The sequence below is a fragment of the Dromiciops gliroides genome, chromosome 1 (genome assembly GCF_019393635.1).
Source record: "Dromiciops gliroides isolate mDroGli1 chromosome 1, mDroGli1.pri, whole genome shotgun sequence".
Taxonomy (NCBI): domain Eukaryota; kingdom Metazoa; phylum Chordata; class Mammalia; order Microbiotheria; family Microbiotheriidae; genus Dromiciops; species Dromiciops gliroides.
Window position 1 is genome coordinate 210,636,716 of NC_057861.1, and position 15,963 is coordinate 210,652,678.

The window sequence follows — 15,963 nt, forward strand, 5'->3', positions numbered from 1 at the left end:
GACCTTCTAAGCTGTATTTGGTTGGAAAATGATCTCATCACATTCTTCTGTGGGTTTTTCTTCTCCAGGAATTGTCCTATGGAATTATTTGGAGGTTTTTTGGAGCTATTGTGTCATGAGTTCGAGAGCTCACTGTCATTCCTAGAACTCAAAAGTAAATTTTATAATTTTATAGTTTTCACAATTATAGGTAAAATACAACTTTATATTTCTTTTTTTCTGATAAAAGTATTTTGTTTTTTTTTCCAATTACATGTAAAAATAGTTCTCAACATTTGCTTATAGGAGCTTTCCAATTTCAGATTTTTCTCCCTCCCTCCCCTCTCTCCCCCCTCCCTTAGACAGCAGCATATATATATATATATATATATATATATATATATATATATATATATATATATATATATATAACATTAAACATATTTCTGCATTAGTCATATTATAAGAGAAGAATCAGAGTAATGAGGAAAAACCTCAAAATAGAAAAACAACAGCACCAAAAGCAAAAGAAATAGTATGGTTCAATAAGCAAGTCTACTCCACAGTTCTTTTATTTTTCTGGATTTGGAGATCCCCTTCCATCATGAGTCCCCTGGAACTCTTCTGTACCATTGCGTTGGTGAGAAGAATCTAGTCCATCACAGTAGATCAACACACAATATTGATAATACTGTGTACAATGTTCTTCTGGTTCTGCTCATCTCACTCATCATCAGTTCATGCAAGTCCTTCCAGGTTCCTCTGAACTCTTCGTGCTCATTGTTTCTTACAGCACAATAGAATTCCATTACATTCATATACCACAACTTGTTCAGCCATTCCCCAATTGATGGGCAACCCTTCAATTACCAATTCCTTGCCACCACAAAAAGAGCAGCTATAAATAACTCTTTTTTTTTTTTGGTGAGACAATTGGGGTTAAGTGACTTGCCCAGGGTCACACAGCTAGTAAGTGTCCAGTGTCTGAGACTGGATTTGAACTCAGGTCCTCCTGACTCCAGGGCCAGTGCTCTACCCACTGCACCACCTAGCTGCCCCAACTTTATATTTCTAAATTTGTAATGTAAATTTTTTGTTGTTTTTCATCCATTCTTCTTTGTGTCTTCTGACTCTTCATGACCCCTTTTGAGATTTTCTTTGCAAAGATACTGGAATGATTTTCCATTTCCTTCTTTAGCTCATTTTACAAATGAGGAAACTGAGTTAAGCAAGGTTATGACTTGTTCAGGACCAAACAGCTAACAACTGTTTGACATCAGATTTGAATTCAGGAAGGTGAGTTTTCCTAACTCCAGACCTGGCAATCTATCCATTTTACCACCTAGCTTCCCATAACTTAAATTTTAATTATGACCTTTTTTTTTTTTTTGCAAATTTTTTTCTTGCATTTATTGTGATCATTTAATGAGTAAATCTCAAATAATATTTTTGGGTGAGGCAATTGGGGTTGTGACTTGCCCAGGGTCACACAGCTAGTAAGTGTCAAGTGTCTGAGACCATATTTGTACTCAGGTCCTCATGAATCCAGGGCCAGTGCTCTATGCACCACACCACCTATCTGCCCCCTAATCTCAAATAATATTATGAACAATACATTAAAATATTTTGAGAATTCACAAAATTTTGATGTTGAAAATGATTCTCAAATTTTAAAAACAATGATGGACCTCTGGTATAATGAAAGAAGAAGAGAGGGCCTAGGACAGACATAGACAACCTATTTTATATGTTGGTTCACATGAAATTTCAAGAGGTGTATAAAAAGGCTTCTAGCACATTTGGTGGAATTTTGCTTTAAGGGATTCCTTTTTTTTATGGGCCCTAAGAAATGGTTGCTGAAGATTATGGGACTTTTCTCAGAATGATGCCTAAAAAAATATAACTGACTTAAATGCTAAATTTCAATTAGAGATTATTGAAAATGTAAATGTAATTTTTCCTCTTCCAGATTTGCATGCCACTTAAAATGGGAACATGGACTATACTTAGTATATTATCTGTTCCACTGCCATCTATGGGAGTTTGCTCAACAATCAAATCACAGGTCTATTAAGTACTTATGGATAAAGAAGACAATGTTATAAATAAAAAATAGAACAAAGGTATCAAATAAATATCACAGGTTACCTGGGATTTTATTTATTATAAATGTTTAATTTTTTCTCTGAGTACCATGATAACTAAGTTAACAGGATAATAGAGTATGCAAATTTACTTGAAAAGACTTTTTTTCTGAAAATAAATTTAAACACATATTTATCTTGTGTTTTTTCTAGTTAGAATCAGAATATAGAAGAGGAGGAAAGTATTTCAGAGGTTAATTTATCTAAATCTTTCCCAAATTAGGAATCAATTTTATGATTTAACTTTTTACCTCTGAGATCAACATGTCATATTGTTTCTATCTACTCAATATCCCTTTTAGATGAACCAGTTTCTATCTATACACAAAGAAATTGAAATTTAAAGACATGAAATGATTTGCTAAGGGTTACATAGGCATGTGTAAGAAATAACTCAACACCTTTTTGATTAAGGCAATTACAATATACAAAGTATCATGTTGTATCCAATAAATAGATAAAATATGAGTTTCAAAATGGGAGTTTCATAGAAGGCTTCATGGGGGATTTCAGATTTCAGTCATGTTTTAAAGGATGGAAAGAATTTGGGAATAATGGTAACATGGAGGTGGAAAAGCAAAAGTTATCTTTCAGGGAATAGAATATGAGTTGTCTAGAATGGCTTCAGTATAGAGTTTATGTAGTTCCAGCATGAACCAAGTCTGGTAGGACTTAAGGCTACTAAATTGTGGCAGGACTTGAATCATCTTCAATAGGGAATCAGTAAAAATTTTCAAGGTGGATGGGAAGGAGGTAGAGTTGTAAGATTCAACCCAACAAGATCTGTGCATAATGAGAAAGAAGGCTTATTTAATAGGAGCAAGCATGCAAGTCAGGAAGCCACTCCTCTGACACACACTTGTTAAGTGAACCAAGGCAAGTCATATAATCTTTCATAACTTTAGGTAATTTTCTAATGCTATTTGGTTGAAAAGTTATCAAATTGTAGTTGAAGCGAATTTCTTTATGTCCTAGTTCTCTACATTAATGAAATTATAGATCTAATTCCTGTCTCTGTTTCCATGCATATTAGCCTGCTAGTAATTTGAAAGATTGATTGGAAGGTGCAGAGAGTAAAGATAGGAAGACCAGTTGGAATACTATTTCAATAATCCAATCAAATTATAATATGTGAATTTGTGCTATTGGAAACCATTAAAATAAAGAGAAGATTAATGTGAGAATACAGAGGTTTATACTTATCTATCTATACATGTATATATACACATATAAATGTATATGTACACATATCTACATATGTGTATATATAGAGATGTATATAAGAAGACATGTATATGTACACATACATATATACACACTTATGCATGTATAAAGGTATTATATATACATATATGCATATATATAAGAAAATAGAAGTATGTAATATATAATAGATGAATTTATATGGTTAAATATTATATATAATACATATATGGCTAATATATAATTACATATAAAATCTAATACAGGGTGTACATTTATATTTGATTTTCTGACCAATTTAATGAGATAAATCAGGGAAAGGGAAAAAAGGGAAGGAACAAAGTTCATACTAAGGCTTGTGATATGGTAGATAATGAATTTATGATAAAGTAAGAATAAAGTTAAAATGATTAGCAAGCTTAAGAGGAAAGATGATAATCCCTTTTGTAGTGATTTTGAGTTAGAGATTTTAGCAAGAAATTCAGTCATATCCAGCCAAATCCTTTTGAGAGATTAAATTTCAGAGATCTTAGGGATCAGTGATAAAGAGCTGATATTAGAAGTTCAGAAAGGTCTTGAGATCACCAAAAGTGAAATTTTGGAAAACAAAAAAGAGAGAACCAAGAAAATATCCTACTTTCATGCAGGGTTAGATATCTTACTCCAACCACTTGGGTGTGTATGTTATACCCTCCTTGAGCCAATTCTGATGAGATTAAGGTCTTTGAGCTAATTATGATGTGTATAAGGCTCCCTCGCTTCCCCACAACTCCCCAATCTCACTCCCCACTCTATACACCCTTTTCCTGTTTCTTTCATGTCAGATTTCATCCCATTCTGCCACTACCCTATACCCTCCCCCAGTGTATTCCACTCCCCCCTCAATTTTACCTAAAAGATGTCATCTTTGGGCAGCTATGTAACACAGTATACAAAGCACCTGCCCTGGACCTAGGAGGTGGTACTTCAGAGTTGTTTTAATTTGTATATCTCTAATTAATAGGGATTTATAGATTTTTTTTCATATGGCAATAGATAGCTTTGATTTCTTCATCTGAAAAATGCCTGTTTATAGCCTTTCACCATTTCTCAGTTGGGGAATGGCTTGCATTCTTATAAATTTGATATAGTTTCCCATGTATTTTAGAAATGAGTACTTTATCAGAAATACTGACTGTAAAAGTTGTTTCCCAGCTTTCTGTCTCCCTTATAATTTTGGCTGCATTGCTTCTGTTTTTACAAAAAAATTTTTAATTTAACATAATCAAAGTCATCCATCTTGCGTTTCATAATATTCTCTATCTCTTGTTTGGACACATTGTTTTTCTCTCCATAGGTCTGAGAGGTAAACTACTCCTTCCTATGGTATTCATGTACCCATTTTGACCTTATTTTGATATACATTTTAAGATATTGGTCTATGCCTAGTTTCTGCCATACTCTCTTCCAGTTTTCCCAGCTGTTTTTTGTCAAATATTGAGCTCCTATCCCAGAACCTGGAGTATTTGAGTTTATCAAACAGTAGATAATTATGTTCATTTAATACTGTTTCTCCTGTGCCTAAGCTATTCCATTGATCCATCACTTTGTTTTGTAGCCAGTACCAAATAATTTTGATGCCTTCAGCTTTATATTACAGATTCAGTAGTTGTTAAAAGTTTCAACCTTTCTGGAGAGCAATTTGTAACTATGCCCAAAGGGCTATAGAATTTTACATAACTTTTGATCCAGTAACACCACTGCTAGTTTTATATCTTAAAAATATCTCACAAAATATAAAAATACCTATTTGAGCAAAAAATATTCATAACAGCTCTTTTTTTGTGTGTGGTGGCTAAGAGTTGGAAATCAAAGGAATGCCCATCAATTGGGGAATGGCAAAACAAGCTGTTGCATATGATAGTGATGGAATATTATTATACTATAAGAAATGACAAGTAGGATGATATCAGACAGGTCTGAAGAGACTTTTAAGAACTGATGTATAGTGAAGTGAGCAGAACTAAGATAATATTATGCAAAGAGACAGTAATATTGTTGAAAAAGAACTGTGAATGACAACTATTTTAAAAAATAAAATGCTCCAAGACAATCCTGAAGGAATAATGATGAAGCATACTATCAACCTCCAAAGAAAGAACTGATATTGATGAAACACAGACTAAAGCATGCTATTTTTAACTTTCTTTTTTTGTTTCTTTTATTCAGGTTTTCTTATACAAAATGATTAATATGTTAATGTTTAATATAATTGTACATGTGTAACCCATATCTGATTGCTTAGTGCCACAGTGAAGGAGGAGGAGATTGAAGGCAGGAGGAATAAAAATTGGAACTCAAAACTATAAATAAAAATGTTTATTACTTTAAAAAATGGAATACATCAAATGATAAAAGAAGTATACAAATACAATAAGAAAGTCTTGAAAAGTAGAATTAGCCAAATGGCAAGGATGTGTAAAAGCTCACTGATGAAAATAATTCTGAATATTTTTAAGTCTGAGTACAGATTGAAGCATACTTTTAAAAGATTTGCTTTTAATTTTTCTTTGGTTTTTATTTTGGTCAATTTTTTCTTTTACAATATGACTAATATGGAAATATGTTTTGCATGACTACACATGTGTAACCTGTATCAAATTGCTTGCCTTTTTAATGAGGGAAGTGAGAATGAAGGGAGAATATTTGTAATAAAAAAACAACAGACAAATATTGAAAATAGAATTTACATATGATTTTCAAAAAATTAAATACTAAATGAATATATTCTATGCACAAATATGAAAAGTTATCATATTCTCTCAAGATAATTCCTTTAGACTTGAAATTTTTCCCCTTTCAATAATACATTAATTTTTCTAAGTCAGTTAACTTATAGAAGTAGACAGTACCAGGGGAAGGAGCAGAAAAAAAAAATAGATTGCTTATAAATTTATGTCTTCCACAGTCACTAAAAATACAATGATCTGGGATGATTTGTCTTAGCAATTATTTTTAAGGCCTATCTGTGATGCTTACATGAGGTAATGCATGTAAAATGCTGTATACAATTTAATGTTCTATGTAAATATTTATCATTACTTTTATAATTATGATAATGATGGTGAATAATGATGTTTAATTTTGGCTTGAATTCTTCCAAGGCACCATAACTGTTTGATTCTCTCAATTTGCCTTCATTCATCTTTCTTGCATTATTTTCTCACATAGTTTAAAAGGTCAGAAACACACACAGAGTACTATATGGTACGTGAATGCATACATAGATTCTTTTTAAAAATATATATATATTTATTGTTTTTTATTTTTAATTGTTTTACATATACAGAATCTTAATTTCTCTTACCTTTCTGAAATTTATTTGAAGCATTTGTAATCTATGTTACATAAATGTTTCAGGAAGATTCATCTTCATAAGTTCAAATCTGGTTTCAGTTACTAGCTTTGTAGTGATACTCCAGCAAGTTACTTAACCATGTTTGCTTCAGTTCTTCATATGTAAAATGAGCTGGAGAAGAAAATGGCAAATGACTACAATATCTCTGCCAAAAAATGCAAGCCAAACAAAAACAAATAAACAAACAAAAACAATAACAAATTGGGTCTTGAAGAATCAGACACTACTGCAAACAACAACAATTAACAAGTCATAATCTATGTCTTATTTTCCTTCCCACCTCTATCAAAAATTCTTAGGAGAACTTATTTCCTCTGAAAGTTAATCATTTCTACATGAGTATCAAGCTTACATTTGTTGGTAAGATTCAGGTCCTTAATAGTCATACTCCTCATTAGACATTCAATCATTTAGGGAAAAAAAATATTCATTAAAGTAAGCCATGACATTATTAGTATATCTGCTTTTCACAGAGATTCTGACAGCAACTATCTAGGTAATTTAATATTCTTTCATATTCTGTATTGTCTCTATGCTCTATTTATAATAAGCTCCTAAAATATCTCATCTATTTTCTCTTTCTTTCCTGGTGGGCTGGAATTTCCTTTAATAGCATTATTGGCAGTTTTGGCTTCTTTTCATCTTCACAAAAATGTTTTTCTCAATATTTCTTCTTTCAGGAGAAATAAGTACCATTCCACCATGTCTTAGTGATACATGTGATGCCAAAATTTCATTTTAGTTTTGCCTTACTAAACCACTTTGTTTATTACTCTTACCTTGCCATTATTTATATACATATTCAATTAATGTGTGCCTGTTTCTAGAAGTATCTCAAAATTTTTGATTCTCTCTATTACTGTTCTCCTTCCTACAATGTAGCTACTTTCAATGACGTTTAAGCAGGTAGATAAGAGAAAGTCCATAATCCCTTCCATTTTAGTTTAAATTCCATATTACCACATTCTCAAAGACATAGCGAAATTGGACAGATTGCAAGTCAGGAAGAACTGAGTTCAAATCCTTTCTCAGACTCTCATGAGCTATGTGTCCCTTTTAAAATAATTTAATCTCTCTCACATTCCATTTCATCAAGTTTAAAATAGATAATACTAGCACTCACCACACAGGTAGTTTTGAGGAACAAAGAAAATAAAAATTGAAAGTTTATTTATAAAACTTAATGTTTAATATATGTACCAGTTGCTGTTGCTGCTTTTGTTGTTATTGTTTCTGCTGCTGCTGCTGTTATCTCTTTTTAGGAAGCCTCTCCTGGGACACAAGCCTATTACATTGTCCAGAAAGCCAAAAACCAGCTTATTAATCAACTCTTCACTTTTCAAATGATTTTCTCTTCTTAAATTATGAATTTTGATCAGCATCCATGGAGACAATATTTATCTTCTGTGATCTTAAAGTTTCATAATTCTAAACTATACTTTCTAATTTCTGTCTTACAATACTTTTTTTCTACTTCATTTCAAAAGAATTTGGTAGTAGTGACAAGTTTTAATAAGTCTTACAGATTTTTATATGATATCCTAGATCCATTCATTGGTAAGAACACAGACTTCCTGTTTTTCCTATCGGTCCAACAAATTGCCAACCCAATATTTTTTTTTTTTGTGGGGTAATAGGGGTTAAGTGACTTGCCCGGGGTCACACAGCTAGCAAGTGTCAAGTGTCTGAGGCAGGATTTGAACTCAGGTACTCCTGACTCCAGGGCTGGTGCTTTATCCACTGCGCCATCTAGCTGCCCCTCCAATATTTTTCAGTAAGGAGGACAGCAACCACCTCTTCTTGTATTTTCCTTTTCTATCCCTTCATGTATGTTGTCAATAACATGATTACTCTTTGCAGCACATGCAGCTACAAAGGTGCAACTTTTCTATTCCAGAGGAGTACCATATTTCTTTCCTGGACCTAATTAGTCAATTACTCTTTGTCTTTCTTTCTTTGCATGACATTTATCTTCTCTTTAACCATTTGGCAAACTCAGTTTTTTCCTTGACTTCTTCAGACACTTTTTTTTCTTGTTCTTATTCTTGTTCTTCTTGTTCTTGTTCTTGTTCTTGTTCTTGCTCTTCTTCTTTATAACATTATTTTCCTTTGCCCTCACTTATAGGAACATTTCATTCTTCTTATTTTGTTGGACATTTGGAAGATATTTTGGAATTTTATTATTCAAACTTTTGGACTTGGAAGCAGGTTGCCAGTCCTGTATCTGGACTTGGTTAAGTCGATATAACTGTGTCATGATAAACTCTTCAGTTTATAAGATTAGGACAATGGATTACATTTCAAAAATTCATTCTAGGGTGGCTAGGTGGCATAGTGGATAGAACACTGGCCCTGGAGTCAGGAGTACCTGAGTTCAAATCCGGCTTCAGACACTTAACATTTATTAGGTGTGTGAACCGGGGCAAGTCACTTAACCCCTATTGCCTCACTAAAAAAAAAAATTCATTCTAACTCTAAATCTTATGTTATTGGAGCAAAACAACCTTATATTTTTGGAACACAACTAATTCTGATTTGGCCATTGAAAAAATAAATATTACACATTTTATACAGGCCATTTCAAAGTGACTATGTCATCTCTTTCTTCCCTATTCTTCATTAAAAGAAAGATTCCCAGTCATACACCACTGAATTGCTGTAGTACAATGATGTCAAATTGAAAGAGAAACAGATCCTTGATGCTGCATATAAACTTTCAAAACTACATTTTAATATTAGACATGTGGTATTATATTTAACACATTTTCTTAAATATTTCTCAATTACATTTTAGTTACTCAAAGAGTACTTGGGAATTTTTCTGGCTACTTAAAGCTACTCTCTAATATAGCAAAATTCCTTTTAAGGACTTTAACATTGGAAACCATCAGTCTTCTCTTTACCACATCAACAAATTGTCAGGCATACACAAATTCAATTCCTATACCTTATAAAATATATTTTATTTTCCTTTTCCTTATTGTTATTTTGTCTTTTCTTTTTTCTCCTTCCTTATTATTTCTCTCTTTAAAATATATTTTTTCTTCAAATCCTTTTTTCCTCCTCAAATTCTTCTCATTCAACTCATCTTTCTTCATCTCCTTTTTAGTAGCTTCTTTTTCTTCTGATTAAATTAGTATTTGTTTCCTTCATTTCCATTTTTACTCCTTTCTTTGAATCGCTATTTCTCATTTATATTGACTTTTGTTGGGGTGCTCCAATTTTTTCCTTCTCAAATTTTAATTTTGGGCTTTCTTCACTGTCCTCAAGTGCTCTAAATATCACATATAACTCCTCTTTTCCTCCATCAGGTATATGGCTTCTTGCACTGAACATGGGAATAGATGGCAATATTAATACCTTATTGGCAATCCTTTTCATCATCATCATCATCATTATGCTTAAATAATTTGATAGTGACCAAAACATCATTTCATAGTGAAAATAAACTGATTGTTATACAGTGTCTTGGGGTTTGGAAAGTATTTGCCAACACTACAATATACATTGTTTTTGTTTGGTCATTCAGTCATGTACAACTCTTCATGACTCCATGGAGCATATTGTCCATGGGGTTTTCTTGGGAAAGATATAAAATTATTTTATTCTTTCCTTCTCCAGTGGATTAAAGCAAACAAAAGTTGTGACTTACCCTGGCTCACACAATTAATAAGTGTCTGAGGCCAGATTTTATCTCAAGTCTTCATAACTCCATTCCCAGAACTCTATTTACTGAGCCATCTAGTTGTTTCCATAATAATATAAAGTAGGGAATATTTGTATAACAATAAAGTATCATAAATTATGAAAACAACCATAATTTTAAGTGTATGCCAAAGTAAACAGAAAATGTAAAATAAAATTAAATTAAAATTAAACTCAATGAAGTATTTAATATCTATGTCATACTTTTCAAATGAAATAAAAATGTTCTCTTTAAATTACAAAAAAGATAAATAAATGGATTAATGAGAGGGCTAATGTTGCTAATTTTAATAAACCATCCATCATGTTAAAATTATTTAATGTCATTTTCAGAATAATCAGAATATAAGATTGCTTGGTATCTTTGGTATGGGGAAAAGAAGGAAGGAGGGAAGAAAAATTAGAAATAAAAATCTAATAAAATGAATATTGAAAACTCCAAAAATAATTAAATTAGTAATATTTATCTAAAATCATCAGCAATCATTATCCGTAATATCTATAAGCTAGAAGCCTTCCCAGTACAATCAGGGGTACCACAAGGATATCCATTATCACCTCTATTATTTAATACTATACTAAAAATGTTTGTTATAACAAGAAGTAAAAGAAATAAAATGAATTTGAATAGGGAATGAGGAAACAAAACTTTAACTCTTTGCAGATCATAGAATGCTTTACTTAAAAAATCCTAGAAAATCAACTCAAAATTGAAATTAATAACAACTTTAGGAAAGTCGTAGGATACAAAAATCAATTCACATGAATCATTGGCATTTCTATATATTAACAAAAATGTCCAGCAACAACATATAGAAAGATAAATTCCATTTAAAATCATTGTGGATAATGTAAAATACTCGGGAGTCTTCTTGCCAAAACAAACTCAGGAACTATATGACCAGAAAAATAAAATACTTTTCACACACAAAAAAGTCAGATCTAAACAACTGGAAAAATATTAATTGCTCGTGAGTTATCCAAACCAATATAATGAAAATGGCAATTTTACCTAAGTTAATTCATTTATTTAGTGATATACCAATCAAACTATCAATAATATTTTACAGATCTAAAAAAAATACCAAAATTTATCTGGAAGAACAAAAACTAAAGGATATCAAAGGAATCAATAAAAATATGAAAGAAGGTGGTCTAGCAGTACTACATCTCAAATTGTATTATAAAGTGGTAATAATCAAAACAATCCCATATTGGTTAAGAAATAAAATGATGGATCATTGGAATAGAATAGGTACAAATTACATTATATTGAATGACTATAGCAATCTAGTATGTGATAAACACAAAGAGACAAGCTTTTGGAACAAAAACTGATTATTTGACAAAAACTGCTTGGAAAACTAGAAAGCAGTATGCTAGAAACTAGGTATAGACCTAGTTGGTATAGACCAAGTTCTAACACCATATTCTAAAATGAGGTCAAAATGTAGTATCTGACTTATGCATAAAGGGTGATATGATAAGCAAATTAAGAGAGCATGAAATAGTTTATCTGTCAGATTTATGAATAGAAGAATTTAGGACCAAAAAAATAGATATAGTGAGCTAAGAAAAATGCAAAACAGATCATTTTGATTATATAATATTAAAAAAAAGATTTTGCATGAACAAAATTAATGTAACCAAGATTATAAAGGAAGCAGAAAACTGGCAAAGAATTTTTGCAATGAACATCTCTGATAAAGTCATAATTTCTCAAATCTCTATAGAACTGAGTCAATTTTATTAAAATGCAAGCCATTCCCAAGTAGATAAGTGGTCTAAGGATATGAAAAGGCAGTTTTCAAACAAAGCAAACAAAGCTATCCATAATCATATAAAAATATTCTAGATCACTATTGATCAGAGAAATACAAATTAAAACAACTCTAAGGTATCACCTTACACTATCAAAGTGGAAAATATAACAAAAATAGGAAAATATTAGTTCTTGGAGGTCATGTAGGAAAACTGGAATGCTGATCTCTTCTTGTTGAAATTATTAAAAATTTTAAAAAAAGATCCATCCATTCTGGAGAGGAATTTGGAACTGTGTCCAAAGTGCTATAAAACTATGAATAAGCCTTGATCCAGCCATACCACAGCTAGACTTGTATCTCAAAGACATCCTCTAAAAGAGAAAAAGACCTATTTGTACAAAAATATTAATAGCAGCTCTTCTTGTAGTGGCTAAGAACTGGAAATCAGAGGACTGCTCATCAATTGGGAAATGGATAAAAAAGCTGTTATAATGGAATGGAATGATGGTAATGGATTTCTATTGTGCTATAAGAAATGACAAGCAGGATGATTTCAGAAAGGTGTGGAAAGACTTGTATGAACTGATGTATAGTGATATGAGCAGAACCAAGAGAACATTATGCACATTAACAGCACAATTTTTTAAATGGAGAGGTTTGAATGACTATTGTCAGGAATACAATGGTCCAAGACAATCCTAAAGGAGTCATGATCAAGAATACTTTTCACCTCCAAAGAAAGAAATGATATTGATTGAATACAGATTGAAGCATGTTATTTTTTTGCTTTCATTTTTAAAATTTTATTAAAGTTTTCTCATATAAAATGACTAAGATGATAAGATTTTACATAATTGTATGTGTACAACCTATATCTAATTGTTTACTATCTCAGAGAGGAGTGAAAAGATGGAGAGAAGGAAGGATAAAATTTGGAAATATAGGGGCCAAATTTAATATATAGAGAGTTAGTTGGGTGGCTCACCCTAATACTGGGGTTTAGAAAATAAGGGGGACCTCTAGGTCCAAAGTTTTCTCCCCTCCAAACTGCCTTTTTTAGGTATTTCTCCCAGGCTAATAAGAAAAGAGCTTAACACCCTCTTTCTCATAAACAAATTGGGTTTTATTAATGGGAATAAAATACACAGCAAAGGTGAAATTAATTAAGCCAATGACAAGGGAATAGGGAAAGAGGAAAATGGATAATCTCCCTGTCTCTAGCAAAGATTGTCTTAAAATCCAAACTTGCTTTCAGCTTAGCTAATTCAAAGAGATGGATTTCATTAACCACCAGGGGTCTGTAATTTCTGTGCAGTCCATTTCCAGAACACTCTTAAAGCTCCTCCAAGGGGAGAGAGAGAGTGAGTGACTTCCTGCTTCTGGTACCTTTTTCTACTTTTTTCTCCCTCCCCCAAAGGGAAGGTCCTTCAAGTTGTGTGGCTGAGACTGGTTTCCTGTTGATGATGCAATTCACAGCCTCTGAGGACACTCCTCAGGGCTGGACAAGTTTAAACTAGGTTTAACAGTGCTGGCCATGTGTGGCTAAAATCTAATCATCTTTCATTGGGTACTTAGTAGTTTCTCATTCATACCCAATTCAAACACTACTAAAGCAATCAGGTTGGACCCCTGGGCATCTGCCAAATTCCATTATTTTACCACAGAAATTAATTCTTTAAATAAAAAAAAATGTTTATTATCTTGAAAAATAAATCAAATTAATTAAAAAAGAAATACACATAAGATAATTGAGGGAAGATAAGAACAAATCACAGAAAGCAAGACAGCTATATATTTAATTTGTATTTTAAATGAAAAAACAAGTCTTACAAAATAAAAATTCCCAGTTTTATGTACAAAACCAAAACAAAACAAAACAGACTATCTGATTGTATATGCAGTATCAGTAATTTGCCCTGCTGGAAAACATACTAGAAACTTTTCCTCATGTTAGGAGCAAGATAATCATGGACCTACTTTCATAATCCTCATCCACTGTACTTTGTAAACACACTAACTGCATTACATTGTATTTTATAAATACTAACACAAACAGAAATATCAATAGACTTTTTTCAGAGAAAGAATTATGGAGATTCCTGTATATTAACTCTGATATATTAACATGTTCTTAATGAACATTCAGTGGAAGTTACTTATGGTGTAGTTTTGATGAAGTTAATTTTTAGAAATATCCACAATCCATTGCTCTTTAGAATATAATGTGTGTAGAATTCATATAAAATATGAATCAGTTCTGATTTTACAATTGTTTTATGAACTAATATGTCTTTGGGTTAATAGCCCCAAGAGTTGGGAAAATACTCAGTTTCAGTTCAGTTCAATCTTTTTAAAAAATGAAAATATGACATAATAACCTCATAATAAATCATATATATTTATTTACTGCAACTTTATCATTTAAATCCCAGAAATATTTAAATAAGCCTATTTCCTCTAAGAAGATGTCCTTTGCAATCTGTTAAATCTATGCTTTTTCATGTGCATAATAATGCTAGGACTAAATTTGTTTTGCAGGTGGCAATGAAGCAAAATAATATTTCCAGCAGATTTTACATGTCCATTCCCTCAACTGTCAATTTCTATTACCATTACCTCATGCTGGTAATTTTATCTGACTTTTACACATTCTTCTGTGATCAGGAATTTATTTTTTCTAGTCAGTAAAATGACTTGTGTGACTTTTGAGGAAACAATTGCAGACAGAACTCAGTGGATCTGGGATGAGTTAGCTACATACCAAGAAGACACTCCCTCATTCTGAAGTTGTTTATCTAATGATCTTACTTAATAAAGTTTTGCTGTAATGTTTACCTCTCAATAACTGAGCTTATGAAGCTGATGTAACTTATTTCTCTTAAAGACTAACCCTGAGGTCAAAGTGAGACCCAATTATTCTTTCTGAAGCCAAAATATTGCTCTTAGTCTTAGAACTTATTTCCCTAGGGAAAGTTTGGAATTTTGTGCCCCAATTGTGTTTGTGACAATCCAAGCTGAAGAAATTTATAGCTGAAAAAGAGGAGATTTTTGCTTTACATTGATTTCAGAATGTCCCTGTGAGGAAAGATGTTTCTGCTATAAGATTCTATGAAATTCAAAACCTTTCTGTTTGGAGTTCCCATGAGATAACAGTCATTCCTTTCAAACCATTTTCCAATATCCATAGGAAAAAAATCTGTTCAGTGGTGTTAATAAAAAAGAAAAGATACACACACACACACACACACACACACACACACACACACACACACACCGCTGGAAGACTTATCCACTGCTTTTGGTTTTCTTTCCATTGATGAATGTTTTCAGAACACATACATTTTACAGTAAGACTCTAGAGTACTTTAATACTCTGATACTAAAAACATTATAATGAATTAAGACTTTGTTTAATGTATTGCATGATAATTAAAAACAACAACAACAACATTCTATAGATAGGAAAAGAGCAAAGCCACAGTTCTTTCTGTGAAATGTCTTAGGGAGCTTCTAAATGGAAGGGGACATCTGGATAAGTCCAGTGGGTATCTAGCCACAGTCTTTAGATTCTTCCACATCTATTTTTTTTCACTTTCAATCACTGCTTATATTTGACTACAGGATATTTAAATACATTTCAAATACTTCTGATTTAATTAAAGAACAAAAAGAGGAAATTTGTTGCAGTTTCTCTTTTCAATAATATCACTTAACATTCTACCCGCTCTGCTACAGTAGTGCAACTTGATTGGCAAAGTCAGGTTCACCAGCA